At 44.0% G+C, this 27,060-nt stretch overlaps 1 long non-coding RNA gene across 1 annotated transcript; it reads left to right on the top strand.

The window, feature by feature from the left end:
• Positions 1-7,176: 7,176 nt before the first annotated feature.
• On the top strand, positions 7,177-24,881 carry LOC148535154 (uncharacterized). Its single transcript, XR_015876070.1, has 3 exons — positions 7,177-7,474; positions 22,359-22,531; positions 22,623-24,881. It is a non-coding gene; the product is annotated as an uncharacterized LOC148535154 (long non-coding RNA).
• The last annotated feature ends 2,179 nt before the right edge of the window (positions 24,882-27,060 follow it).

Below are 27,060 nucleotides of genomic sequence, written 5' to 3'. Positions count from 1 at the left end.
TATATGCTGGAATTATGACACACAATACACTATGTATGACACATAGTGGGTTACTGTGATAACTGGTCCTGTATATGCTGGAATAATGATACACAATACGGTATGTATGACGCATATAATGGGTTACTGTGATTGCTGGTCCTCTATATGCTGGAATTATGACACACAATATACTTTGTATGATGCATATTAAAGCTGGTTAAATGCTAATTCTACCCTCTTCATGAACTGGCTACACTCACTCTAAAATCAAGCCTTTGGAAACCCCCCTCTAGAAATCCTGCATTTGCCACTGATATGTAGAAAGCCACCTGACGTCAGACAGAACTGTTGCACCAAGGATAGGACTGATGCAAATGTGTGTGCTGATCAAAGGCATATATACCATAGGTGCAGGGAGGGTGGTTGCTATGGGGACAGAGATGTGCCCCTGGGGCCGCCCCTCTAGGGCTACCACCCATCTGGGTTTGTTCCAAACAGTCTGGAAACCAGGACATCTGTCCGAAGTCTGGAAGATTAACAATCCCAGGCGGGCAGGGTCTGGAATTCATGCCAGCCGGCCCAGCCCATCTCAGCTTTGCCCGTCCTTCCCTACTCAGTCCTGCTTCTATCTCGCAATAAACCAGGTCAGTGTCGAAGGGACTCTTCTGGAGTCCAGTTTATAATTTAGCAGCCAATTTTGCAGCTAGTTTGAACAAGGCCAAAGGGGAAAGCGTTGGTGTTTCAATGTGGGTAATATTGGGAGATGAGAAGAAAAGAAGGTCAAATATAGGTTTACAGAGAAGTCTTTGCCAATTTCCGGGTCTGAAGTGACGCTAGGGACATATGTTGAAATAAGTCAGAGAGAACTTATGCAGAGGGAGATATAGACCTTTTCATGTTGCTTCTTTTGAATGTTTGTCATTAAGAAATGGGAGCTAGAACAGGGGCAAGGTGGGATCTTGTACCTAGGACATTTCAAAATTAGTTGCAAAACTAAACCTCATGGGTCATCTGGTAGGCAAAACAGATTCTGAAAATAGTTTGGGGCTTATTTGTTGTTTAGATAAAATATGGGAATGTTCATTGGTAATCCCATATTGAAACTTTTCGGTTCTGGCAGTCCATCCGATATAAGGTAGGCACAGGGCCATAGCTAGGGCAGTGTAATATCTGACCCACCTCCAGGGGTGACTGTTATTGGGCCACAAAAAATGGGTTGGGTGGATGGGGGATGGTCCCCAGGGCATTAAAATGCTCTGCTGGTGTGGGGTGCCGGGCAAGCTGAGGCACAGGAACAGTCAATGATCTGGCACAGATACATAGATGTGGTGGATTTAAGCAGTCTCCATAGACCAGTCAGATTACTGTATGCTGTTCTGTGTGTACTTGATCCCTGACAACATGTCATACATTATTTGGCAGAGCTGCAAGAAAGGAAAAAGAGTCTGCTTATGAAACACATTTTAAAGAAAGGGGAAGAAGTGTGGGCCTCTGAATGTCTACCTAAGAAAAAAAATATGGGTATGATGCCATATAACAAGGCATGAGTTGGCTCTGTGTGGTTAGAATATGCCGTATAAAGATACACGAGGGGGTCTGATGCCAAATAAAAGGGACATGAAGGGGCTGAACAATAAAACATATAATGGGGCATGCAGCGGGGTCTGATGACATAAAAGGACATGATAATGGGCTGAAATCTGTGAAACAATATGGTCAGAACTCTATTGCAGCTTTGGCCACATCTCCATCCAGGAATCTGAAAATAAAAAGGGGGTAACCCTAAGCCTCCCCCTGCACTCAACACTCACCTCCCCTACCTGCAGTGAGAGATGGTCACGTCACACCTCCCAGCCTTACCAGCATGCAGCTTTCTCCCATCACCAAGTTCTGCAGAGCAGTGTTCCCTGCCCGCTGGGAGGAACTATCACATCCAGTAGCAGTTGCACCGCTGGGGCTGCAGCGCACACCAAAACTACAAGAGGGGTGCCAGATAATACAAAAACACTAACTGTACCTGCAAACACTTTTTAATATTGCGGGAACATCAAGCTGACCTGGGATCAGCTACGTGTATCACAGCCACATCTGCTGGGACAGAACAATCAGAGGTCTCCCTGGTGTATCTGCCTGCCCCCCCAGACTCCTATTGGGTAGTTGACAAAGGAGTCTGCTTAAGTTGACATGACGTCAAAATTCATCAAGCAACACTTACAGTATGTAATGTCAACATGATTAGAATGAGCTGATCATCTTTCCACCCTCCCACATAACCTCACTTCCCACTATTTCTTTATCATTTCATGGCACAACTATCTCCTCTAGCCCCAAAGTGCACTGTCTTGGAGTTATCCTGGACTCCTCCCTCTCCTTCAAACCACATATCCAGAACCTCTCACAGTCCTGTCATTTTCATCTCAAAAATATTTCTAGGATCAGACCCTTTCTCAACCAGGATGGTACTAAAACCCTCATACACTCACTGGTCAGCTCCAGATTGGACTACTGTAACCTTCTCCTATCTGGCCTCCCCAACTCCCATCTCTCTCCTCTCCAATCTGTCCTCAGTGCTGCTGCTCGGCTCATCTTTCTCTCCAAATGCTCTATATCTGCCTCCCCTCTCCTATAAGCCCTCCACTGGCTTCCCTTCCACTTCAGAACCCAATTCAAGGTTCTCACACTTGCTTACAAAGTCCTTACCCATTCCTCTCCTATATACATCTCTGACCTCATCTCCCTTCACTCTCCTGCCCGCCCTCTTCGTTCAACAAATGCATGCTGTCTCTCATGCCAACTAATTACTTCCTCCCACTTCTGCCTTCAAGATTTTGCCAATGCTGCTTCTCACCTTTGGAAATCTCTCCCTCTCTCCATCAGACTCTTCACCTCTCTACAAACCTTCAAACGGGCTCTCAAGACCCACTACTTCATTAAAGCCTTCCAGCTCTCATCCTAACCTGCTGCTACATGCTCCTTTCTCCCTGTTTATCCCACCTCTGCCACGCTTGTTTGTCTTCCCCTCCCCTTTAGAATGTAAGCTCTTTACTTTCATCTACTTCCCACTAGGGCACCTAACACTTGGTTGCTTATGCTCTGTTACTTATTTGGGTGTTATGGTCGCCAATGTAGCAATGTATTTCATCCATGTCCTTGTCCTGCCTTGTATTGTACTGTAAGTCACTGGTCACTTAAATGTTTATGTAATTTGTAAGGCGCTGCAGAACACTTGTGGGACCATATAAATAAATTATAATAATACTGTAGATAAAACTTCCCTGATGGTCTCATAGTGACTTACCTGGTATGGCGGCTCCAGCTGTGTTTTCTGGATGTAAGCAGTGATGTCAGGATGACTTCTGGCAGAATATACGCCACATCCAGCAGTAAATATAGCTAACCTTTAACCCTAACCCTCCGCTGCTGGTCCATGCACAATGTTGACATTTTACATATTGACATTGTGAAAATGTCGACATTTCGACATCATAATTGTTGACATTGTGGCCATTATGACTACATCCCATCTGTAAATATATATGTATCTGGGTAACTTTGTGCCTCCTGCAAGTATATTTATGAAAGGCTGTTGTGCATGTGACTCACCGTGTTAGAGAGCTTGCAGTGAGTGTGACTATGTAAGTGTGAGAGCTTGCAGTGAGTGTGACTATGTAAGTGTGAGAGCTTGCAGTGAGTGTGACTATGTAAGTGTGAGAGCTTGCAGTGAGTGTGACTATGTAAGTGTGAGAGCTTGCAGTGAGTGTGACTATGTAAGTGTGAGAGCTTGCAATGAGTGTGACTATGTAAGTGTGAGAGCTTGCAGTGAGTGTGACTATGGAAGTGTATTTATGAAAGGCTGTTGTGCATGTGACTCACCGTGTTACTGAGCTTGCAGTGAGTGTGACTATGTAAGTGTGAGAGCTTGTAGAGAGTGTGACTATGTAAGTGTGAGAGCTTTCTGTATGTGTGCATTTTTTTAATGTGCATGCACATCTTCTCACTGCACATCTTTTCGCAGCTGCAAGTCTGACTGGCAACTGTGCATGACTAATGGGCTGGACTGGGCGTGTATGTGAGGTGCTGAGCGGAGAGTATTTGTGGTAGCAAGGGTGGTATTACGTTGCTTTGCTTAGGGCGCCTAGAAACCTTGCACAGGCCCTGAGTAAGCATGCCACCTGGGTAGCCCTAGGCAAGCCCACTCTGGAGAAATGCTGCTGAGTGAGTTGTTTCCTCTAGTAGCTAAAGGGGCCCCCTTCAAAATTCTGCTTATGGACCCACGAAGATCTAGTTATGCCCCTGGTGCTGATAGTGATAACGGCGACTTTGACAAGCAAATGGAGAAGTGGTGGTGCAGACACATAGACTGTGGCAAACTCTGGCAATGGGAGGAGATAAGCATTTATTACTGAGCATGTGGCCAACTTGTTTGCGACTGGGCCCCATAATGTCTGTGAATTGGCTTAGCTGCTGATAGTCTAGTTTTTGAATTATGTATTTTCTTTTAGATTTTTCTTTTGTAGAAATTATATTATTGTTAATAAATATGAGGATAAAGAGAATTCAGACACCAGCACAAATATTTAATGGTAAATTATTTAAGAATTAGTCATTCACAATATGTTTTCAAAAGAGGATCAGAATGACCCTAAATAAGATGGTGCCCAATGTTTGAATGCCAAATCTCGGGTTAAGATCCTCTGATCTATAGATCTTGATATAAAGTAAGTGATTATGCTTAGAATAATTCAGTTTTTTCACACTGCCCTCCGCTTTTTACTTGTGACCAATCACATTTGTCCTTACAAAAGCTCAATCTATGCGCCCCAATAGCCTTCATTTTGTGGAACAGAAACAACATTTCCATTTGTGGTGTGAGAGTATTAAAATGAGATATAGGGGGGTGCATTATAGGAGCAGTATTGCTGTGTGCTGGGGACATGTCCTTTTTCAATCTGCAAAAGCTCAGAGCTGAAGGTGTTCGGGTCTCACCTTATGCCTTTAATAGGACACATGTTGATCCTCCATCTAGATGTCTCTTTTATGCCTTCCCTTTAATGTGACATTTACCCTTCTGCACAATGTACCTCTGGAGAGATTTAGCCCCAATGTTACTAACAGAAAGAATAATATGCAAATGTATTGTGTCCCTATGCTGTTATTAACCAAACAAAAAGACTAGATGTATAAATCATGGGTCAGTAGATAGTCTGAGATAGGTTTGATGCACTTGGATGAGGATGAAGCTCATTGGATTGTATATATGTTTGCAATGAATAATAACAACCCACCAGAGATACCTGCGGTCCACATCTATTCATCTACATTAAGAGAAACATGAGCAATGATTACAGTTAATGTGATTCCACCAGAGTTCTGCACTGAACAGAGTCACACAGCTCATTATAGTGAGTTCCTTCCTGCACATAACTAACCAGTGTGCTGCACTGTATATATAACTAGATTGCTGGGTGCACATGCTAATACCCATACAGGATAATATTACAAATAATGAGCATTTTGATGTAAGCTAGTAAGCAATATATCATGAAGATTATTGCTTCTGTCAGAAACGTTATTGAGATCCATTAAAGCGAACAGAAAGAGTTACTTGGAACAAAGCTTTAAATCATCCGGGATAACGACTGTGGTTGTAAATGACAATAGTAGTAAAGTTTGAAAAGCCAGACAATCAATTCTGTACTTTAAATGATGCTTTTAGTCTCCAGGGTTCCAGTTAAAACCAATAAAAGCTTATCTTTACTCTACGACCTACAAAGGTTTATAACACACAGGCAGACTCTTGTTTCTAGACTCATAACATGTGTTCAATGTATATTTTTAATGCATAGCTGATATACTTGAATTAAAATGTATTTTTACTTAAGAAGCAAAGTTTAATAATATAACTTTTTTATATAATTAGCATATTTTACACCACATCTTCTCTTACTGATGGTATTGGAGTGAGAAATGGAAAAGTATTAAGTTTTGTCATTTATATTTTATTAGTCTAGAAGGGAAACAATTGTGCTTAAACTGTACTTAAATGAATCAAGGAGGCATTGGTTCATGCCACAGAAGCCAACTTTGTTAAATGAATGTGGGTGCTAAAATTATTACCATCCCCCTTATGACTGAAAAATATGGTGCACAGATCTGGGTAGTGGTTGCAGCAACAAAAATATTGGTGAGAAGTCACTAACAGCACCCACAGAGCTGACTGTAATAAGCTAAGACTGATATGTTCTGCTGACAGATAAGTAAATGGTATCCGATGAGCTGTGGGTGGCTCAAATAATCCTGGGCCAGACAAAACATTGTTCCCTTCCCAGGTCTGGCGACAGGAGGATACAAAGAGTATATCTGTCCCAGGCCCTGAGGTTCAGAGGAGCAAAGAACAAAAAATTCTTAGGGGCTGTTACATCAACCACAGCCACCTAAATTAGATATACAGACCCCCATCCCCCTGAGGACACATCATCTGGTTCTCTGCATACGTTTAGGTAATAAATGATGCTGCTGTGTCATGTGTAATGCTTCACCAGCCCCTCTGTCCCTGCCTCTGGCTCTCTGCCACCGTGGCAACCTAGGAGGACGAGGAGGTGACGAGATGGGCGGGAGCAAGCAAGCATACAGTGTAACCTGCGAGCACAAACAGCAAGCTGCAACGCCACCATCTACTCAGCTGCACGGACTGCAAATACCCTCCCCATCCATAAGGCAACTGCAGGTATTGGCACGCAGGGAAGGGAGGAGGAGGAGAAGGAGGGGAGTGCCCAAAGACATCAGTGTTGCAGGCCCTAAGATTTCTGTTGCCGGTCCTGTCCCTTTATCTATACTATCCCCTTCCGACTGTTTATTTCAAAATACCAACAAAAGAAAATCTTATTCGGAAAAAAAACCTTATAAAATGTATGTTAATGTCTTTACAAATGAATACAACTTATGATACCTTCTATTTTAATGTTAACTATAAAGCTAATGTGATGCCCCAACACAGACTGTCTGGCCCTAATGGTAGGTCTTGTTTATGTGAAAGAACACTGGCATTGAGGGGGTTAATCATTCCCCTCACATTGTGACATCAGTGGGTAGCAGGAGGGCTTTAGGACCCAGGGGACTCAAACAGAGTGAGTGAGGAGCAGGAAGAGCCCTGAGAGAAAAGAGCAGCCTGACCTGTGAACTGAGGAGGCGGAGCCTGTTAGGAGGGAAAACAGAGCTGTGAGGAGAGCTGGGCTGACAGGAGCAGGCACGGAGCTTGTCAGGATCCAGTGTGAGCTTCAAGAATCAGCGAAGAGCAGAGGCTTCAGGGGCTGCTGAGTGAGAGCCACGCTGCAGGTGTCAGTCGCTCAGATAAGGAGAGCGGGCAGCGAATTAACACATGACGGGCAGGAGCTGCGCCTGTGATACTGCCACGGGTCTGGGACTGACGGCAGAGGTCAGGACACCAGTTTTAACCAGGAGCCGCAGACATCCGTGACAGCTGATCCTCCGGGTAAGTCACAGGGGAGACCAGCTGAAGGGGGTGGCCAGATAAAACAGAGATAGCACAAATGGACAGGTCAAGAGCCCTCAATGCTCATCCCCAATTGTCAGCCCACTAGTTTGTTCCTCACTGAGGAGTGATCCAGCCAACCCTGCACCCAAGGGAAAGGACTTTCAGTAACTAGGCAGCCAGTATAAGCTAGCTGCAGTATTCAGCCTACCCACTATAAGGAAGTGAAAACTGAACTCATACTCACTACTCTAATGCTGCAAGGAGATCTGTATAACCTGCTGCACTAATTCTACAGGGAGATTGCCATAACTGCTATTCTAATTCTACAAGGAGATTTGCATAAATTGCTATCCTACTTCTACAGGGAAAACAGAAATAATTGCTATCACATACTTTGAGAACTGTGTTGTCTGCTACCAATACTAGCAGGGAGGACTGCTATATCTATTTCACAGTTAGCTAAGAGTACTGCCTTCAAGAGCTATCTGAATATGTAATGCATGTAATGTGATCCAGAGTTTGTAGTTGCATTTGTGAATTCTGTTTACTCTGAAATGCAGTTCTAGCCAACAGTAATTCCAATACTGTATGTTGATTTGCATAACTGACCTTTTATTCACCAAAGTACCGTGACACAGTGTTCCAGTTAAATAAAATTCATAGTCACTGTCCAAACGAGTAGTGGCTTTGCTGGGGGGTTCTCTGGGGGGTCCTAGTCTCTCTGCACAACGACTAAGGGATTCCAGGATTGGAGCGTGGTCCAAAAGCTGACAGAAGGTCAGGACTAATTACAAGTACAGAAGGAAGTAGGTACGACACACACACCGCTCATCAACGCTCACCCCCTAGGCTGCTATTTCACTAACTTGGGCTGATGTACTGTACAAAATGCTTTTAACTTTGCACAGAGCCAGCCTTAGGCATAGGCAAACTAAACAAATGCCTAGAGGCACCCAAGCCTACCTAGGTCCAGCGGAGGTTTAGAGCAGGCATGGACAGGGCACCTGCTGCTGGCTGGGCACAGATTCTGGCAGCTGCTACTGCCACTGTGCAGCATCCATGATCGGAGCTCAGCTGACAGCTCCAATCATGTCCGGCAGCAGCAAACAGTGAGCGGCGGAACAGCCGGTGGTGGGGCACCTGGACGGGGGTTAGTGGTTAATGCGGGTGCTGTGCTGGAAGAGGGTGAAGGGTGCTGTGCTGAAAGAGGGGTTACGGCTGCTGTGATCTGTACTGTGCTGGGTGAGGGGTGCTGTGCTGTGATCTGTGCTGGGAGAGTGGTGCTGTGCTTTGGAGGGTGGTCCTGTGCTAGGTGATGGGCGCTGTAAATGGGTGCTGTGCTGTGATCTGTGCTAGGTGGGGTGTGCTGGGAGAGGGATGCTGGGAGCACAGCAAAATGGGGGAAGGGCCACAGCAAGTGAAACCACATCCTTCCATGAGGCCACATCCCTCTTCTGGACCCAGGCACCATCCAAAATCTTGCCTAGGGCATTAATTTGGCTAGGGTCGGCTCTGACTTTGCACAATTATTTCATCCCCACACTAACAGTATTTTGTAGACACCTTTACACAGCAGTATTAGCTTTAAGTCCTTTTGAGTAAGTATGTACATTGGATATACAGATGTGTCTACATACACCTACTATTTTTCCTACACATAACACAGGATATATGGCACTTCTTATGCATGTGCCGTGGCACATCTTTGTATACTAAGTTGCAGCATACTGTACACAGCTGCAAGAGTGTGTAATACCACTTTTCAACCAGCAGATGGAGGTTTTCCTAAATTGTACTGCACATGTCTCAAACAGCAAATGTAGTTGATGGAGGTGGTGCTGTAGCAAGCTAGTCACAGGGATGCGGCTATCACGTGGACAATGTAGAATTGCAGTACAATGCCTTCAATGCATTACTGTAGGCAGTTACTGCGTACAGTATTTATACATTAATATTTTTATTCTCTTAACTGTTGTGGGACAATTTACAGAAATACGCATAAAATGTTGCAACATACAGTAATGCACTTCAGAATTGTACTCAGGGCCTGATTCAGCAAGGATCACTATCCTGCTAGAACGCATGCACCGCAGTTGCTAATATTAGCGGTTAAATACAAATGTTTGCAATCGCATTGTGATCACAGCTTACCATAAGGACGCCCACTTCCCCTTACTCACATCCGTATATGTGGGCAACATAGCGAAATAATCTGTAACATCGAGTAACATCGGACCCATATGCACAGTTAAGGCAGGTCAGACCTCACTCAGGAATTGCTAACTTCCATGCACGCTATGAGCCCTCATGTTGCGTATGGTATTGCAGTGGTAATTTATGCACGGCCCTGCAGTGGCATTGCAAAGCACTGGCACGCCTGCGTTCGCCCAACCACCCCCCCGTCACCACCCACACATAGCACTTCCTGTCAGTAAATGTGCTCTGGGTCTGTGTAGCCTCTGCAAATGCATTTCCCATTGCTAGTTCACGCACGTGCACTGCAATGCATGCGCAATGCGAATTACTCAACCAATTGCGTGCATCTTTGCTACTGAGATCCTTGCTGAATCAGGCCCTCAGTACTATTTTCCCACAGTAGGTCCCGTTAAGTTACATTAATGTGTGTATATGTTCATAAATTGCACATGCTGCATCCAAGTATATACAGTACAGTAATTATGCAATAAGGTCACTAGTTGTGAATAGGGCCCTGCTGTCCTCCTTGCTGGACTCATCTCCACATGTACAGTGAATGAGCACCACCCTCACTGCATAGGCAGCTGGATGAGATATAGGAAACTAACAATCTCCTATTTTATGGCTCCTCTGGATACCCAGCGCCCTAGAAGTCACTAGTCTGCAAAAGGCAAACAAGCCTGATCTGTACTAATTGCAGTTTCTCCACTGGGATGCAGACAGCACCAGTACTGATCTCTCCAGTCCTGGGTGGGCCCCATCTTATTTATTGTTTCTTATTAAAATGTACTCATTGAGTGCCATCAAACTCCTTTGCATTTTACAATTGGGAACAAAATAGTAATAAGGTTGGATAATAATTGAAAGACTATGAGATCATAGTGCCCTGCTTACAAATGTACAATCCATAAGACTTGTCCTCTTGGTGAAGGCCCCTGGATGCATCACTTTAGCCAAGTCTTAATATGTTTTTGTTAAATTCAAATATTTCACATCAATCGCACTACCGGAATCCAAATATCTCTACTTATTTATTAGGCATGAAAGCATGCTGACACTGTATATCATCTTATTTTCTACAGCATATTTAAGAATCAGATACCTCAGAATCCATCAAAATGTATTTACTCAGAAGTCAGGTTCACAGGCTTATGTTCCCTTATTGGTGGTTGGTACAACATATATTTTCACAAATCTTGTGGCATTGACCCAATTATGAGAAAATTCATAAATATAAAAAAAAAAACTGGTCTATCAATTGCTGAACTTCTTTCCTTTAGTGGGCGGATGTCATTTGTCTTAATCTTGTTATGTACAACTGTATCTTCTCCTGTGTTTAATAAGTAGCATTTAATGGTGTGCTTAGGCTATTGCTGCACAACCTATTTCTTGACATTTTTTTCCTTTGTGAATGCAGATTAAAAATAAAAAACATTTAAAAGATCAGCTTTTTCTTTACATTCTACAAATATTTTTCCTATTTAATAATTTTGTGACCCAATATGATCAGTTTTATTTTCCTTTCTCTCTACAATGGGGCATATTTATTAATACTATTTTTTACTAAAATAATGTTAAAACAGATATTTTCAAACCCTTTTCACATTATTTTAGTGTCCCTTAAATGTATCATAGGGCTTTTGGAGGAGATTTTGCAAGATTCTCCTCCATGCCCTCAAATTCACATATTTCTAGTATGCAGTTTTCATTTCCCATACTTGTAATAGGAAATGCAATCTATTTTAGATTAACTAAAGGCAAATTGCAAAATAATACTGGAGGGAGCATTGTGAAAATAACGCCATCTTCAGATGGCATTATACAGGTTGTGCTTTGCCATTTCTGCATGCTGACAGGCAGAGCCGAACCAGAGTTGGCTTCATTGATCAGCCTGGCTGATAACAGAGAAAATAAATAGTTATAATAGAAAATAAATAAAATAAAACTTACTGGCACCCAGGAATCGGTGATTGGTAAGATCCTTCTGTGACCCAGTCAACTGCTGTGTGCGGTCAGCTGAGGTGCAATAAAAGTCTTGTCTGGCATCTCAGCTGACCGCACAGGTCAGCTGACCAGACTACAGAAGGAGCTCACTGATCCCTGGGTGCAGGTAAGTTTTGTTTCATTATCTTCTATCACATATGGGAGAGGGGCAGGAGAGGAGGCCAGAAACTGGGCAGCAGCACATAATGATCCTGATCATGGAGGGGGGAGGGTATGTGTGGCAGACTCATCAGGGGGGCATAGAAAAGAGGTGGCACAGAGGAAGTACGAGAGCAAGGGCATTGAGCCAGGGGCACAGAGGAGAGGACAGAGGGCATAAAAGAGACAGGGGTACAGTGGAGGGGTAGCCAGTCTGTTTTCTTTTATTCTTATTTGTTTTATTTACCTATTGGTTGCTGGACTTGCTGGCCTTTCCTAGGCCACATTGTGTAAACCCCCTAGAACTCAAGCAAGGTGGGGTATTCTGCCAATAACAGCCACCCGCTGTTCCATTAGAACTAACTACGTTCACTGGTACTTAGGTGGCCTCCTGGACTTAAACTATGAGTAGTAGTGGTTTACACAGATTACCTAGGAAGACCAGAGTTTCACGTGAGACAATTATAGCGGATGACATGTAATGCAGCTAATACAGCCAGTGGTATAGATGCAACAGGAATTGCTAGTGGAATTGATGCAGTTGGTATAGCAGGAGATTGATATGGCTTGTGTAGCCTGCGGTATTGATGGTATAGCTGATGAGGAATTGATGCGGCTTGTGCCGCTGGTGATATTGATGCAGCTGGTATAGCTGGTGAGGAATTGATGTGGCTTGTGCTGCTGTTTGTATTGATGCAGCTGGTATAGCTGATGTGGAATTGATGCGGCTTGTGTAGCCGATGATATTGATGCAGCTGGTATAGTTGATGAGGAATTGATGTGGCCTGTGCCGCTGGTGGTATTGATGCAGCTGGTATAGCTGATGAGGAATTGATGTGGCTTGTGAAGCTGGTGATATTGATGCAGCTGGTATAGTTGATGAGGAATTGATGCGGCCTGTGCTGCTGGTGGTGTTGATGCAGCTTGTATAGCTAATGAGGAATTGATGTGGCTTGGGCCGCCGGTTGTATTGCTGGAGAAATTGATGTGGCTTGTGCAGCCAGTGCAATTGATGCAGTTGGTATAGCTGATGTGGAATTGATGCGGCTTGTGCAGCCAGTGATATTGTTGCAACCTTGTGGAAACTGTGGTGTGGCTTAATTAGCAGTGGTGCGGCTTAGATAGCCATGATGCGGCTTATACAGCCGGGGGGAATTTATGCGGCCTTGTGGAGACCGGTGTGGCGCTCAGTTAGCTGTGGTGCGGCTAATATAGCCGGAGGAATTGATGCGGCCTTGTGGAGACCGTGGTGCAGCTAAGTTAGCCATGATGCGGCTAATACAGCTGGAGAAATTGATGCAGCCTTGTGGAAACTGCGGTGCACCTAAGTTAGACGTTGTGCGGCTATTACAGACGGAGGAATTGATGCGGCCTTGTGGCGACTGTGGTGCAGCTAAATTAGCCGTGGTGCAGCTAATACAGCCGAAGGAATTAATGCTGCCTTGTGGAAACCGTGGTGCGGCTAAGTTAGCCGTGATGCGGATAATACAGCTGGAGAAATTGATGCAGCCTTGTGGAGACTGTGGTGCGGCTAAGTTAGCCGTGGTGCAGCTAATACAGCCGGAGGACTTGATGCGGCCTTGTGGAGACCGTGGTGGAAGAACAACTTCGCTGAGGAGGAATCTTGCTACAGGAACCGGAAAGGCACATACGAAAACGCTATAGCCGGCAAGGCTGTGAGGATGCTGCCAGGCATAAAAGAGGTGACGCTCCAATCAGATCAATGGAGAATCATCCCATGCTCCCAGCGATGCGAGACGTCATCCGTCATGCAGATTGCCTAGCGATTTGTAACACTTGTATTATTTGTCATCTACTATTGTTATGTTTTAGATTTACTTTTTGTGGTTGATTGCATAATAGTACACAAACCATATCTCCCAACCATCCTGATTTCAGCGGAACAGTCCCGCTTTGTGGGCACTGTACCTTTTTAACCTCCGTTAGGGTGATCAGGAGGTTGGAGAACACTCTACGCATGCTTGCTGTGGCTATTTAGTGCTGGGGGGAGGCTAAGGGTACCACAGCAACTGCCGGAGTGCTTGGCTTGCCTCCAATGTGACACGCGGTTACACCCCTAAAGGACACCTCACAAGCTTTTCCCTCTTTTTGTGCCTGTGCGCCATTGGGACTTACATTAAGTATCGATTCCAATTGCCAAAATGTTGGGAGGTATGCTGACACTAATTTGTATTTAGTGTACCTTGTTATTTGCTATGTTTGCCCTGTCATCTAGTAAATACACAGCATATGTCACGCTTCACTTGCATGTTTTTTTTTGTATTTGGCTGCTGTGTGATTTAATTTTCCTCAGAAATGCTATTTGCTCTGGGATTTACTATGGAACCCTGAGTTTGTTCAGGATGCATTCCTTGTTTTTCCATATGTAATTTATATATTAATGATTCTGTGAGCGAGTTTCAAACTATTTTGGGGACCTACGCCTCCATTCCGCCGCATCTCTCTCACCTGCTTCCTGGTTTCCAGGGTATGTACAAGTTCCTTGACGGGTCTACGTCCTCCAAGTCCCTATAGCTCCCCCATGGCTACTAAAGCAGGTAGAAAAAAATCTAATGCTAATAAATCTGCTCCTTCCTCATCCCCTCAGAGTAGTATGGACTCAGCAGAGTTGCAGGATATCTCCACCACAATAAGTGCTGCCACAGGCTTCTATGATTGAAGGAGCGAAGGAGACATATAAGTTTCATTGACCCAAATGAAACAACAATTCAAGGCTTTTCCCCTGACGACGGTACTAACCGAAACAGCTGTTGGGATTATGCACTGGGAATGACTTGGGACCCCAGTTAAGCTTACCAACATGGTTTATGTAAAGTATGATATGCTGAAGTAATTGCCATACATGCTGCCCTGCAATGTATCTATGTATACCATCACTAGTAAAAATGATGATTTGGAGAAAGAGTACTGGCCTAATCTCTGCTTGAGCCCCTGGTGGAGCGTTGAACAGTGGATGGATATGGATATTTAATGGACTGACTTTGCACCTACATTTACTGCTACAGTGCAGTGCGATTTTCTCTTTTTTGTATATATATATATATATATATATATTCCATAGACAAAAAACCCTATGGTTTCATATGTCCCATCAAGGCTTCTTAGACATTATCTCAAGTTTCACAAAACCTACTGAATTTCTGCCACTCAATGATGCCTTAATGTTCCTTGCACAATAGGGATATGGTATGCCATCACACCCTGTGGTTAACTGCAGTTTCGGAACTCTCACAGAGTGAGGTTGCTGTCACTCACAAAATGGTGGAGCTGCTAATTCACTCATTGGAATACACACATGCAGTCTATGCAATTGAGGTCTGAGCAGTTATTTGGCACACTCCTCCAACTCAGTGCCCACAATCTTCCCATTTGGTCACAACAACAATCCCATTGGGTTTCAACATCCTTCACACGCCATACATCCATCTCATTCAGAATACAAATTCAGCTCCATAATTGCTAAAACTATCATACTCTGTCTATGCATGTACAGTATCTTTACCTTCATGCTGCTCTATCTTCCCCAATCTCTACTGCTGTGTGGTCTCCCAACTGTGCTAGTCTGTATTCCCTTAGCCGCACCAATCTGCCTTTCCCCATCCATGCCACCCTTTCTTCCTGTATTTGTGCCACTCTGTTTCCTTCCATCTGCACCACTACCATCCCCCCAACTATGCTCCTATGTCTTCCCCTCATCTGTGCCACTCTTTCTTAATCCATCTGCTCCACTCTGTTTCCCCAGCTGTGCCACTCTGTCTCCTCCCATCTGCACCACTCTGCCCCCCCTTTCCGCACCAATCTGTCTTCCCCAATCCTTACTGTTGTGTATTCTTCCATTTCTGCTAGTCCCTCATCCGCACCAATCTGTCTTAACCTTCTGCATTGCTCTGTCTTTCCGCATCCATGCCACTCTTTACACCCCATCCACGTCGCTCTGTCCCCCCAAACTGAGCCACTCTGTCTCCCCCCAATCCACACTGCTGTCTCCTCCCCATCTGCACCACTGATTTTAAGCCATCTGCACAACTTAGACTCTCCCCCATCTGTACTGCTTAATCTTTCCCCCTCTACACACCTTTCTGTCTCCCCCACCCACACCGCTCTGTCTAATCCCCCTATCCACCCCACTTTTATCCCATCTGTGCAGCTCTATCTTCTGCTCAGACCTCAGTTGCATATACTGCATGTGTGTATTCCAGTAAGCACACAATTTTGTGAATTAGCAGTTCCACCATTTTGTGATTGACAGCAATCTCACTCTGTGAGAGTGCTAAATCTGCAGATAACCACAGGGTGTGATGGCATACCATATTTGCTTATTGATCAGAATTTCATTGCTTTTTTAGTTTGAGTGGCAGAAATTCAGTAGGTTTTGTGAAATTTCACATCCTATCTAAGAAGCCTTAATGGGACATGTGATACCATAAGGTTTTTGTCTATGGAATTTCATTGCTTTTTTATAATTTATTAACCATCAGGGACAGGAGCAGCAAACTGGGCCACCTGCAGGGGAGAAGGGCAACAAAATGGTACACAAGCACTGGTGGTGGAGGGGACAGCACACAGGAGGTGTTTCAGGGGTGCAGAGACGGCTGTGGAGGGAAGGCTGCAGGTGTGTGGGGCAGTGGCAGCAGTGGGGCAGTGCACAGGTCAGTGAAATTTGTGATGCAGGCATCTGTGTAAAAACAATTATTTGGAGATCACACTGATCCATGCGGCATGCATCTGACAAAAAAATCAATAAGACACATGCATGGACGGATCAGTGAGATCTGTCCATGCATCTGTGTTAAAAAAAATGAAAACAAATAAATGTAAAAAAATAAATAAAAAATGGCGTCCCTCCCTCCCTAGAGCACAATCAGGACTTTCAAAGCCAGTCCTGGTTGTGAAAATACAAGGGACAAACAACTTAAGGGTCCCTTGTATTTAGCACAACCAGCAATGTGCTTTTCAGAGCCAGTCCTGGTTGCCAAAATACAGAGGACAAAAGACATAGGGGTCCCCTGTATTTAGCAGTACTGGGCTCAGCTGAGCCGGTCCTGCTTTGGCAATACGGGGGTCAAAAAGTGCAGGGGTCCCCTGTACTAACAATAACCAGCACCGGACCCTTTCTTGTGGGCAATTCCACAGCCAGGGGAACACTTTCACTGGTTCCCCCCCCCCGCTAGTCAGCCCAGGCCCGGAGATCCCTGGGGAGGGGGGACCCCAAATAAAGGGGTCCCCCTCTCCAGGTCACCCCAGGCCTAGGCTAAAAGCCCAGGGATATTCCCAGCACCCCTGGAGTGGTGGGTGCCAGGTTGATAGTGTATAGTGTAGTGCTAAGAAAGATTAAATAATATGGTCTTTTGCATGAGAACTACAAGTCCCAGCAAGCCTACCCCGCATGCTGGTACTTGGAGAACCACACTTGCCAGCATGCAGGGCATTACGGGCCGCTGGTACCTGTAGTTTTAAGGCAAAAGAAATATTTTAAAAGACATTAAACACACAGTGAAAGTACAAATTCATTAACACATACATGCACACTCACTATCTTACATACTCACCTAGTATACCTGCATGTATCAAAACACAGATGCCCACATGGATCAGAGCTATCCGTGCGGCAAGCAGTAGCGGCTCCAGGCACGGGCAAGCAGGTCCGTCGCCCGGAGCGCTGCTCTTTCCGGAGGGCGCAGGAAACGCAAACCTCCCTCCCAGCACTATAGGTCATATTAGAGCTCACGGGGAGGGAGCGGAGGAGGGAAGGGGCAGCAACATAGGATGGCGCTGGGCGCAGCACAGCCTAGCGCCGGCCCTGGCAGCAAGCACCTGTGATAAAAGACACAGATGAATGGACAGTTCACTGAGATCCGTCCATGCATATGTGTAAAAAAATGAAATAAAAAAAAACAGCCTGCCCCCCACCCTTAAGCTCAACCAGCCCCGAGCTTTGGAGACCCATTACTGGTTGTGCTAAATACAGGGGACAAATGACGTAGGAGTCCCCTGTATTAAGCACAACCAGAACCAGACTACTGGCTATAGAGCCACTCCTGGCTGCCAAAATACAGGGGACAAAGGACCTAGGGGTCCCCTATATTTGGCACAGCCCGCACTATGCTTTAAGCCAGTCCTGGTACTGGAAATACAGGGGGGAAAAAGCGTAGGGTTCCCCTGTAATTTCCATAACCAGCACCTAACTTTTTCCAGTGGGGGGTAATGCCACAGCCATGGAGCCCTTTCACCGGCTGAAAATCCCGGTGCTGGTTGTGCTTAATACAGGGGACCCCTACGTTGTTTGTCCCCTCTATTTAGCACAACCAGTACTTTGTCTCCAAAGCCTGGGACTGGTTGTTCTTTTTTTGAGGAGGCATGCTAATTTCTTTTCTATTATTACACTTGGTTTTAATTTTTTTAAACACAGCAGCACAGACAGATCTCACTGATCCCATCCGTGCATCTGTATTTAGTTTTTTTACACACAGATGCAGGCATCACAGATCTCCCTGATCCAAGTGTGCATCTGTCTGCTATCGCACAAGATCTAATGAATATGCCAATCATTAGATCGTGCGCGGTAGATCTTGTGAATTTCAAAAATGGCGCTGAGGTGCCATTTTTTAAATGGGCACTGCTGCCGAACTTGCAGAATGACTGACAGGGACTGGATCCTCTCAGATCCAGGCCTACTGCCAACAAAGCACATCCACCAGGTCCCCCTGCCAACGCCCACACCAGCGCTGGGTCCCGCCGCCTGCACCGCCACCAGGTCCCACCACTACTGCCCGCACCACTGCCACTAATTCCTGCACCCCTAACAGGTTCCCGTTGCTGCTAACTCCTGCTACCTATGCCGATCCCAGCCACCACTAATACCTCTCCTGGGTCCCACCTCTGCTAACGCCCGCAGTCATCTTTGTGCACCCAGGTGAAGTCACAGTACACCCCCACCAGGAGGCACCTACTGAGGCTGTGCAACAAGTTGAAGGTCCCTATCTGTATAATGGGGCATTTGTGAGGTAATAGTTTAAAAACTGTAACTTTCTCAATTACCTTAACCCCAAAAGTACCTACCCTGGAACAAGAGCACCTAGTAAAACAAACCCCAAGTCTAAATTCGCCCTCTACCCTGACTTATGCCCTCCAAAAATCCCCCATACACTACAGTAAAAAAGTGGTTTTAATTGAAAGTGGGCAAAAAAACTGACAGTTGGAACTTTAGATTACTCCCAAATCCTATTTTATATTTTGTGGCCCTGAAATTTTCCATGCGACACTGAGCGACAGTTCTACCCGTCCATGCCAAATTTCAGCATGGTATGTACAATAGCTTCTGAGGTGTAGCCCCTTAAACACCATTCCCCCTCATGAATTTTATATAGGAGTATAAAATTTTTGGGCCTTATAATATATACATATATATATATAAATCCAGTAGTTCGGCACTTGACTGACTGTAGCCAAAGATTGTTCGGGTGCTCTCCTGTGAGTGGGATACAATGCTGGTATCTCCTATAGAAATGAATAGGTCCCAATAGAAAGAAGGTAGGCGACTGTGATACACAAGTCCTGATGGAAAGGTCCGCTGTAGACCTTGAAACGTTGTCACTGTTTGTGTAAATATGTTTCACATTTAATACAAATCCACTTTTTTCTACCATTGGAGTGCCGCCTATCTTCTTTCTATTGGGACCTATACAGATACCAGCATATTATATATATATATATATATATATATATATATATATATATATCGCCATATGTTACTTTTTTCACTGTATTAATGTTTGTTTTTTTTAAATCCCCAAAATTGTTATCTATTTAACCCTGATTCACTATAATTTTATTAACAAATTTACATATTTATTAAGAATATTATACTTAATCATGTTTAAATAGCTATTATTTACATAATCTGACAATAAAAAAAAAATAGTTTTGGGGATATTTTTTGAAAAAATATTAGCCAGTTAAGTGGTTAAAGAAAAGTGCCCTGAAAATGTCATGTGTGTGAGTCCTGTCATCTGTGAGATGGCCAAAAAGTGGAGTTAATCTTTGCAGTCCATACAAAGCAGTGAAGTGTGATGTTAATGGCTCCAACTTATCCCTCTCAGGCTCATGCTCATAAAGCTGCAGGAGGTTTGTGTGGTTGAGCATAAATATTTGCACAACCTCCTGATGTGAGAGTGAGTCCAGGGTCAAGTGTGAGTAACAGGCGTAGTCTGCATGGATGCTGGTGATCTTCTCGCCTCCTTCTCCTCTGCTCATATTCTGTAAAAATATGTTCAACAATCAAATATTCACATAGATTGCCTACAATAGCCATATTGCCATAAGAGCAGTTTAGGGCCTTTTTATTATCATGATAAGGCAATCGCTGGTGATTTTGCAACCTCCCTTCTTATAACCACCTTTATTTTCTAATGTTGTATTCTCACATCTGTGATTTGCTAATTACCCCAAGAGAATCACACAAAAATAGCCATTTTTATAACTTGTTACATAATACATTTATGATGCTATCAATCAGTGGCAAAGTGTGTTTGTGTACACTTTTCTTTGGTATAATTGTAATTTTATATAACTGATTGCAGAAACAGGACGAAATCAGTGAAATCATTTCAGAAATGATTTAAATAAGCATCTGAAGATGTGTCCTAAAAATGGAAGCTACTACAAATTAGAGATGAGCGAACCTGCCTGAACATTGGGAATCCGAGTAGATGCGGACCTTATCTTCCCGACTGACTCGGATTCCATTTTGAGGCAAAACATCATCCTCGCAGCATCGGATTCTTGCGGGTTTCGGATTCTATATAAGGTGCCGTGGACAGGACTCAGCGCCATTTCCTTGTTAAGCACCCTGCTGTATACTGTGCTTAACACTGCTGTATAAGCTGTGTTGTTAGTTAATATATATATATATATATATATGGGAGTGCATGCTGCTGTGTTGTACTCTGCCATATAGGCTGTGCTTCTTAGTTAATGTTTATACAGGGGGCTGCACACTGCTGTGCTCTGCTGTATAGGCTGTGTCCAGACTTTAGTCACAAGTGGTTGTGCTGCTTAGTCAATGTGCAGTTTAAAGGAGGTGCACACTGCTATATGCTATGCTGTACTCTGTGGTGTCCACATTCACAAGTCACAAGTGGCTGTGCTGCTTAGTCAATGTGTATAAGGGGTGCATGCTGCTGTATGCTGTGCTGTACTCTGCTGTATAGGCTATTTCCACATTCACAAGTCACAAGTAGTTGTGCTGCTTAGTAAAGGTGTATAAGGGGTACACACTGCTGTATTCTGTACTGTACTCTGCTGTATTGGCTGTGCTGTGTCCAGACTCTATCAGTAAGACATTCACGTGCATATATAAGTCCTGTGGCTCCATGTAGTTTGAATAGAGCTGAGTCTGTGACATAAAAAAATGTAAGTAAATAATTGTATTGTTTGTATGGTTTGGTTCACTTTGTTTTGCTCATGTGTTTAAATAAGCCTTGTGGCTCCAGTCCATACAGCTGCGCCATTAAAAAATTTTTTTTGTTTGTACTGTTTTGTGTGCTTTGTTTTGCTCACGTGCATATATAAGCCCTGTGTCCCAGTTCATGCAGGAAACAGCTGCACCATCAAAAAAATTTTTTTATTGTTTGTACTGTTTTGTGTGCTTTGTTTGCTCACATGCATATTTAAACCCTGTGGCTCCAGTCCAGGCAGAAATACAGCTGCTCCATCAAAAAAAATTTTTTTTTATGGATTGTACTGTTTTGTGCGCTGTGTGTTGCTCACGTGCATATATAAGACTTGTGGCTCCAGTCCATGCAGGAATAGAGCTGTGACATCCAAAAATTAAATTAAATAATTGTATTCTTTGAACTGTTTGGTGCGCTTTACCCTAGTGTGCTTTGTTCATGTGCATATATAAGCCACACAGTGATCTGCGAATTGAAAAATGGATAATGTGCAGTTTAGAGAAGACCAACCAAATATTGTTGCTACAGCTGCTGCCAGCAGTCATGACAATACTAGTACTGTTTCACAGTATTGTGATGAGGGCATAGTAGAAATCGAGGATGCTTGTGTGGAAGTAGAACAGGATGAGGGGGATTTGTGTGTACTAAAACTATTTGACAGTGAGTATTGTTAATAAAAAGAAAGTGATTGTGATGCCTGGGCAAAAGACCACAAAATCCACCTCTTGGTGTGGGATTATTTTTACCCAAAATCTGACAACATTTATGAAGGCAACTACTCCATTTGTGAGGCCAAAGTTAGTAAAGGTAGGGACGTTAACCATCTAGGCACCTCCTCCATGTTACTGTACATCATTATTATTACAAGATTATAATGTAATTCATTAACACCCTCATCAGTGATCGGAGGTAGTCCTTCCAAAAAATTGGTCTGTAGGGGCCCAAATAAACCAAGCACTTCAGCCACAGAAGTGGTAGTCCCTGTCACTGAAGTGCTTGGTTATTTAAACTGCGCATGTCCTAGTTAAATTAACTAACTAATCAAACAATGCGTCTTTTTTCTTTTACAGGAACTAGGGCAGTATGGATAAGTGAATGGTTAACATTACTGTCTTACAGCTCTGAGGTCATGGGGTTGATTCCCACCATGGCCCTAACTTTGTGGAGTTTGTATATTCTCCCTGTGCTTGCATGGGTTTCCTCCAGGTGCTCTGGTTTCATCCCACAATCCAAAAACATACTGGTAGGTTGATTGCTAACAACAAAAATATTAACCCAAGTGTGCATTTATTTGCCAATAAATTCTAAGCTAATCCTTCTTTCTCTCTTTACAGAAACTTAGAAGATAACAGGCAATGACAGAAGAATGTTTGATCGTCACCATCCCCAATGCCCTTCTTGATGAACATTTTCAGAATTAAATTAAATTAACTTACAAATTAATCCTTCGTTCCTTCTGATCTAGTTCTTAATTAATGAAAACATTATTGGTTACATTCTATGGGGTCATACAGTTTATTAAACTGCCATTCTGTATGTCACTGTAGTGTCCCTCTGTTTCCTAGATGTGTCATAGTCATGTGTTAAAGTTGAACTGTCACATGTTTGTGCCGCCCACTGCTTAGTCAGGCGGCTAGCTCGGTGCAACCTTTTGGGCTAAACTGGATGAAAACAATATTGTGAACTGTGAGGTGGTCAAAATTGACTGGAAATGAGTGGAAATTAATGTTATTGTAGAAACAAAAAAGGCTAAAATTATGTGTTTTACCTTTTTTTTGTTCATTTTTGGAAAAAATCCAAAACCAGTCACAGCATTTTGGCAAAACCAAAACCTGATGGCAAATTAGAACCAAAACAAGCAAAAATGGTCCGGGGCACAACTCTATTACAAATTGTATATCCACTTTGGTTAGTACTGGTACCTTTTATCAAACACAAATCATTTAGTGTAAAAATTTGATTCAGAGCTGTACACAATGTCCATTTCGGACGCAGTGGGACGATATTTTGCTACTGCTGCACTGCACATGTGCAGCCGTTGGTTAGCAGTGGAAGTCACTGAGAGGATTTATTTGCAAAGTGAGTGACAGGTAGTCAGTGTTTCAGGTAGGGTGGCTAGAAAAACACAGGCATGTTGGGACCATGTTCTGGGCGTGCCCTAGTGAGACTCTGCAAATTTGTATGAGACTGGAAAGGCTTCAGTGTCTTAGGCAAGATGCCCGGAGGTTCAATATGCAAACAATGTTTCCACTTTTGCATGTAAGTGGCTAATGTGAAATGCCGGAGGTGGGTGACTCTGTGCACAAGACAGAGTCATTTGCATATATTTGCAAGTCCATTGTGTACAGGATTGCAGCAGTGACGGGCATTGTGTGCATCTCTGAATCAGGCCCTTATTAACATTCAGAAGTTTATGGGGCAGACTTAGGGCCTGATACAGAGATGGACGCAATGCCAATCTTTATGCAGTTGTATGATTATCGTGGTATCTGAGTCGCAAGTTTAATTAAATATTGTCGCTTTTAGTGAGGATTTATTAGCAAAGAGATTTACAGGCAAGGAACACTTGTGGGCGGCAATGGGGGGTGGTGGTGAATAGGCACATGTGCCATGACCATTGGAATTGTGACCGAGCAGACCAATAAAAAGCTATTGTTCGCCCAGTTATTTTCACCCATAATTCAACTAAGATGGCATTATGGTTGGCCTGTGCCCCATCTGCTCTCACAATACTCACCTCTGGTGGACTGCCATAGGATACTAGGTTGCATGTTTGCAAATAATGCCACATTCCCACAAAAAGGAGGTCAACTGCAAATCACAAAGCTGACATTCTGTATAACAAAAAGAGCCTTGGACCTACAGTGTTATATGCATTTATTTGCACCAGTCTGAATAGATTCCCACTGAGGAGCATAGTTATAGAGGACCAGATGGCCGTATTTGTAGAGCATCTGCAGTTTTTTTGCTTAGGCAAAAGGGTGGAGTTGGGTGGAGTAATGATGTCCCTAATGAGTCACATCTTGGTTGCACTGATGCACCTTGTTTTGCAAAACAGTACAGAAGAGATTAGAGTAGTGAGATAGATGGTTAGAGAAGGCAAATCTTTAGGGGAATATTTTGGCATTTCACACCACAACATTTTTTTAGTCTTATGGAGCCCATACAGCTGTGATGATTGCCCCAATTCCCTGTTCTGCCGTTGCTGGGGTCAGGGAATGGAAAATTCAACACGATCTTGATTTCCCAATTCTGACCCAAAAATGGTCAGAATCTGTGAGACAGGGAACTTGTTGAATTTTCCCAATTCACCAATCATTGATGTCCACAGATTAACATTTTGATTGCCAATCGGCGTCGGGGTATCGCGGCACTGATGTATGCCCCACATTACACCACATCACAGCTAATGGTTTTTAGGTCTCTTTCAATAATTTTAATGGGGCCATTTGTGATTCCAATTTGCACTGTGGTAGAAATTAATATTTCTAGGCAGATTCTGAGCAATGTAATAAAATATAAAATACATAGAATTGCCAGATGTAATAAAGATAGTTTCAGTATACCTGACTCCAATTGTTGTTTACACCATAAATGAGGATAAGCTAAGTAGTTTTTTATGTTAAAAATGTTTCTTTTATTGAAACTAAAATTGTAGAAAGTTGGATTGACTTTGACATTATGGACTGACATTGAAGAGATCTCTGTGCACTGGAGCAAATGACCTCATGTCTGTGTATCTCCAGCATCGGCAGCATGGCCACCAGTAACAACATGCAGGTCCGACAGGCGATATCGCTGACAACGCGCGGGAGCGTGCATCATCACAACATAGCGGGAACACACTACCCACCGGATAGGACATCATATCGTCTAGTGTGTACCCAGCTTAACTCTCCCCCTAGTGCCTACCCCCTACCCTAACTCCAAGCCTAATACTTACCTTCGGCATGCCGGTGGTTAGAAATGTGGAGCCAGGATCCTGACTGCTGTTGGGATTCCTGCTCTGGGATTGTTACCGCCGGCATCCTGACTGCTGGGATCCCAGCTACATCCCATTTAATGGGAATATTTTACTTTGTGGGGACTTGGATTTTTTAGCTCACTGTTTTTTTTCAAGTGTTCAAAAGGTCCTTGGTGTTCACCTATGAATGCACTAGGTGACCAAAAGTGTTCTATGCTATGTGTTCTTTAGCCTTTTGTAATGATATTAGTGTTGCAGATCTGTGCAAATGAGTTGGCTGCTAATACGTTTATAGTTTGGTTTTTAACCATAAGATAGCAAAATGTCTTTAAGTGGTGGTATATCATCTCATCATCAGTCTTGCAATGTAATAAAACATTGAGGGGTATATTTATGAAATTCCTTTTCTCGCAGCAATAAACACTGAGAGGGAGAGTTATCAAACCTTGGAGAGAGATAAAGTGGAGAGAGAGAAAGTACCAACCAGTTATCTTCTGTCATTTTACAGGCTATGTTTGAATAATGACAGGAGCTAATTGGTCATACTTTTGAAAACTAGTGTCAGAGAGATTATAGTTGGTAGTAGAATGCGGAATGCGGTGTGCTGTTAAAGGGACATGTCATGCTCTGCTCAAAGGGCGTGTCTAACTCCACCTGTGGGCGTATCTATTGCCACTCAGGGTGTGTCCTGCACTGACCCAGGAGACTCCCGCAGGACGCGGGACGATAGGCAAGTATGTCCCATACAGTGTCTAGCATACACCCCTCATACCCACTCAGTGCCCAGAAGAGGTACAACCCCCATACCAATACAGGGGCGCTGAGAGGGGAGCAGGTACTAATTACACTTGGCCAGGGCTTACTGAAGGGGCCTAGCAGGGGCCTGGACCCAGCGACGCCCCCCTCCCCCTCTTACATCACTGCAGCTGTGTGCTGGGCTGCACTGGGAGACTGCTCGCGGCTGCTAAGCAGCAGCCACAGGAGTCTCCTATGCCTGTGTGGGGACTGATCACGCCTGCCACTGGCTATGTGCTGGGCTGAGGGGCTCACAGCACCCCCCTCAAATGCTTTTTTAGGCCGCGCCCTGCAATTAGGCCATGCCTCCTTTATCCAGGCACGGCGCGCCTGTACCCATATAGTGCTTAGCAAACACACCCATAACCATAATGTTCTGTATACACCCCCCATACTTACACACTGCCCAGCATACACCCCCCATTTCCATACAGTAATCACCATGCACCCTCCCATACCAACACTGTGCCTAGCATACACCGCCTCCATACCCACACACTCACAGTGCTCAGCATACATACCATATACCAACACTGTGCCCAGTATTTACCCCCACATATACCATACAGTGCCCAGCATACACACCCATACAGTGCCCAGCATGCATAGCCCTAAAAGCCCTGCGGAATATGTGTGTGCTATATAAATAACTGATAATAAATAAAATACCCGTACAGTGCCTAGCATGCACACCCCATACTCACACTGACAGTGCCTATCATACACCCCCCATACCCATACAGTGATCAACATATACCCCCTATACCCACAAACTCACAGTGCCCAGCATACAGCCCCCATACCCATACAGTACCACCATGCACCCCCACATCCATAATGCCATACACACACAATTAACAGTACAGTAATACTTTACTATTCTATAACTGGAGCACAGCCACACAGCACCTGTCACAGCCATGTGTCAAGCAGCAGAGAGTAGGGATAACTAGAGGAGAGGGTAATTACTGGCCTCACTGCAGAAAGGTGGCGGTAATGTTGCAGAAGCTCTA

The sequence above is a fragment of the Taudactylus pleione genome, unplaced genomic scaffold, assembly GCF_031769625.1.
Source record: "Taudactylus pleione unplaced genomic scaffold, aTauple2 ptg000055l, whole genome shotgun sequence".
Classification (NCBI taxonomy): domain Eukaryota; kingdom Metazoa; phylum Chordata; class Amphibia; order Anura; family Myobatrachidae; genus Taudactylus; species Taudactylus pleione.
This window is presented reverse-complemented; position numbering and strand designations above follow the sequence as displayed.